The sequence below is a fragment of the Colobus angolensis genome, unplaced genomic scaffold, assembly GCF_000951035.1.
Source record: "Colobus angolensis palliatus isolate OR3802 unplaced genomic scaffold, Cang.pa_1.0 Scaffold128, whole genome shotgun sequence".
In the NCBI taxonomy this organism is placed as follows: domain Eukaryota; kingdom Metazoa; phylum Chordata; class Mammalia; order Primates; family Cercopithecidae; genus Colobus; species Colobus angolensis.
Genome location: NW_012114030.1, coordinates 103770 through 107602, shown reverse-complemented (window position 1 = coordinate 107602; position 3833 = coordinate 103770). Strand labels below are relative to the sequence as shown.

General features: G+C 48.1%; 1 protein-coding gene and 1 long non-coding RNA gene across 4 annotated transcripts in view; one reads left to right on the top strand and one right to left on the bottom strand.

Moving 5' to 3' along the window:
- LOC105505601 overlaps nucleotides 1-2817 on the bottom strand; it is a 14344-nt gene extending 11527 nt beyond the window's left edge. The window contains exons 1-2 of the long non-coding RNA XR_001000779.1: nucleotides 2482-2817; nucleotides 1828-1962 (exon numbers count right to left, since the gene is read on the bottom strand). This is a non-coding gene — a long non-coding RNA (uncharacterized LOC105505601). The remainder of the gene's footprint in view (nucleotides 1-1827; nucleotides 1963-2481) is intronic.
- A 44-nt stretch (nucleotides 2818-2861) lies between these two features.
- NSMCE1 (non-SMC element 1 homolog (S. cerevisiae)) overlaps nucleotides 2862-3833 on the top strand; it is a 43754-nt gene continuing 42782 nt past the window's right edge. For all 3 annotated transcript variants that reach the window (XM_011933451.1, XM_011933452.1, XM_011933450.1), the window contains exon 1: nucleotides 2862-2944. The gene's annotated coding sequence lies outside the window, so the exon portion shown is untranslated. The remainder of the gene's footprint in view (nucleotides 2945-3833) is intronic.

The window sequence follows — 3833 nt, the reverse complement described above, 5'->3', positions numbered from 1 at the left end:
CAAAACACAAATGTTACTCCTCAAGGCTTTATTTCCCCACTTATTTGACTACCTATTAGGCAGTTTATAAAGTACTTATTAGTGGTGTTAGTTCACACTTACTGAGGGCTTACAATGTGCCACAGACACTCTTCTAAGTAGTTTACATCTTCTCTTCCTTTAATCTTCAGAAAAACACTATCAACAAAGTGCTATTATTAAGCCTGCTTTATAGATGAGCAAACTGAGGCTGAGAACTTGAGTTTAGTCATCCCTTAGTATTGGTGAGGGATTGGTACCTCAGTCCCCATGGATACCAGAATTCTCGATGATCAAGTCCCTTATATGAAATCAAAACTACCTTTGTAAAAAGCATGAGAAAATTCTGATAGTGAAACAGATCTGGCCTGACTCCATCTTGCTTCTAACTTCCAAGCTATCCTTGATCATTCCTGGGCATAGGTTTAATTAATGTTGGAAAGAACTTAGTTCATAGTTTAACTTTGAAACAAAGGCAATAATAGTCCTTTCCCAAAACAAATCCCCTTCTCGCCTAGGGACGGGTCTGCCTTTTGTAGACTAACAAATTAGCTAAAAGATTAGAAATTATGGTTTAGGAGGTCACGCAAGCTGGAGGCTGCAAGATTCTGACCCACCCCATATTGCTTCTGGGAGTAACATCACTGTTCTAAAACCTAAAATCAGTGCTTGAGATATTTTGCAGAACCTGTGTTCTAATGCATCAGCTGACACCACCCAGCCCTGTAATCTGGCTCACCTGGTACTTTGGCCCTGACCCAGGAACTGACTCAGTGCAAGAGGACAGCTTTGACTCCTTTCCTCTCTAATCCGACCAATCAACACTCCCTAATCCCCAGTCCCCTACCACCAAATTATCCTCGAAAACCCTGAATTTCCGGGGAGACTGATTTGAGTAATAACAAAACTGTGATCTCCTGTTCAGCCAGCTCTGTGTGAATTAAACTTTCTCTATTGCAATTCCCCTGTCTTGATAAATCGCTTCTGTCTAGGCAGCAGGCAAGGAGAACTCACTGGGCGCTTACAAAATGGCAGAATATTTGCATATAACCTACGCAAATCCTCCAGTATATTGAAAGTCATCTTTAAATTACTTATACTACTTAATACAATGTAAATGCTATATAAGTAGTTGATATGCTGTATTGCTTTCAGAATTTGTATTATTTTTATTTTTGTATTGTTATTTTTATTGTTTTTCCTCCACAAATATTATCCGTCCGTAGATGGGGAACCTATAAACAGGGACGGCTTACTGTACTTTGTCCTGTATCTCAGAGATACTGAATTTAAGGCCCAGGATTCTATGTTGACCATCCAGCTCCAAAGGTCAAGGTTTTAATCACCACACACTACTGCTTTCCCACTTGGCAGATGAAACTGAAGTCCAGAGAGGTTAAGAGGTTGTCCAACATCAGGCCGGGCGTGGTGGCTCACGCCTGTAATCCCAGCACTCGGAGGCCGAGGCGGGCGGATCATGAGGCCAGGAGATGGAGACCATTCTGGCTAACACAGTGAAACCCCTTCTCTACTAAAAATACAAAAATTAGCCGGGCGTGGTGGTGGGCGCCCGTAGTCCCAGCTACTTGGGAGGCTGAGGCAGGAGAATGGTGTGTGCTCGGGAGGCGGAGCTTGCAGTGAGCCGAGATACGCCACTGCACCCCAGCCTGGGGGTCAGAGCGAGACTCCGTCTCAAAAAAAATAAAAAAGGTTGTCCAAGATCACAGGGGTGGTGAGTGACCAAGCCTGTATTTGAGTTATCCTCACAGAGACAGACATTTGCAGGTACCGCTGTTCTATATTAGTTACCTGTTTCCCTTGCTAGGCTGCATCCCTAGCTCTCAGACTAGGGATAGAATACAAACGTTTGGAAAAGTAATGCCTTGAAGATTCAAAGTAGTCTATTCACTTCCAAGAGTAATTTCACTTGCTTTCTCACAATCCCTAGGTAAGATAATAGTTAACATTTAATCAGCACTCCCATGTGACACTTTTCGGTGGCTATGCTAAGCACCTGATATAGGTGTCATTATCTCTTGTAAATCTCACCAACACTATTTTGCAAGGACTAATATCCCCATTTAATGGAAGAGGAAACTGAGGCTCAATGACTTGCCCAAGTTCCTGCCAACTAGTAAGTGGCAGAGCCAGGATTCTAGCTCAGGCTATATGACCACAGAGTCCACATTTTTCTTTTCTTTTTTTTGAGACTAAGTCTTGCTCTGTCACCCAGGCTTGAGTGCTGTGATGCGATCTGGCTCACTGCAACCTCTGCCTCTCGGTTTCAAGCGATTCTCCTGCCTCAGCCTCCCGAGTAGCTGGGATTACAGGCACACACCACCACGCCCGGCTAATTTTTGTACTTTTAGTAGGGACGGGGTTTCATCATGTTGGCAAAGTTGGTCTCTAACTCCTGACCTCAAGTGATCGGCCTGCCTTGGTCTCCCAAAGTGCTGGGACTACAGGCGTGAGCCACCGCGCCCGGCCAGAGTCCACATTTTTGACGACGAGGCCACACTGTCAGTTCTACAGATGGGGAAACTGAGGCCCGGGGCAGGGCACTACATTGTGCCGGCGGAATCGTGGCCATTGAGGGAAGCACGGGCTGCACGCCGATTCTTCCTTCTTGGTCAGGGAAGTCACTGAGGTGCAGGAGGCGGAGGGCGACAAGTGGAAGCCCCTTCCCATTACTAAGGATGGAGAGCGGTGCGGTAATCCGCGTAATTTGGGATCTAATCCACGAGGCGGAAACACCAGGGAAACGGCAAGACCGGAAAACCGGAAGTGCGTCACCCAACGGACGGGAGAATCGGCTGCAGGCCACCAATGGGAACGCCGCGTTCGCGTTCGCCCCGCCCCAAAGGAAGAAGAGTCCTCCTTGCGACCGTATCGGCTAGCTCAGCGCGGGGTGCGCCTGGGCGCCCTGGTGGGTAACGGGGAGCGCTAGCGGGTAGAGGGGAAAGAAGAGGGACTTCGAGGAAGGCGAGGGGAGGACGGAAGGTGGGGTGGGCGAGACAGGCAGTGGGGTCCGTCCCCGTGGTCGGTCCCCGTGGGCTGTGGAACTCGGGGACAGGGGTCTTGGGGTTCCCCCTTCTTGATGGGGAAACTGAGGCCCAGAGAGGGGCCGCAGAAGGCAGCGGACTGGGATCTCCTCCCGCAACACACACGCAGACATCTCAAAATCGTACTATTTAGTGAAAAATATTTTTAATCGTAATTACGATTTAACAGGTAAGGATACTTTTCATCGTAATAGGTGAAAAAGCAAAATACAAAATTCCATTCAAACTGTGATTACATCTATGGAAAACACAGCCTTCGCCGACCACCCTGTCTGTCCCGCCGCCCTCAGTGCTCCCCTTTGTTTTGTGTACGGAGTTTCTCACTTTGTGCAAGTCCGCAGCCGCTTGTGTTACAGCCCCGAGGCCAGATGCGTTTAAAATCGAGGATTTCTTGGACTTTGGAAAGGTAAAATGCGTATGTTCTATGTTAGGTTTCACCCTCAGTGGGGACTGGAGCAGCGGTTTGCAATCAAATACACGACCCTTTCCACAGCTAAAGATATGAAGATATGCATATATTATATTGACCGGGTCGCGGTGGCTCACCCCTGTAATCCCATCACTTTGGGAGGCTGAGGCGGGCGAATCACCTGAGGTCCAGAGTTCGAGACCAGCCTGGCTAACATGGTGAAACCCCGCCTCTACTAAAAATACAAAAAATTAGCCGGGCGTGGTGGCGCGTGCCTGTACTACCAGCTACTCGGAGGCTGAGGCCGGAGAATAGCATGAACCCGGGAGGCGGAGCTTGCAGTG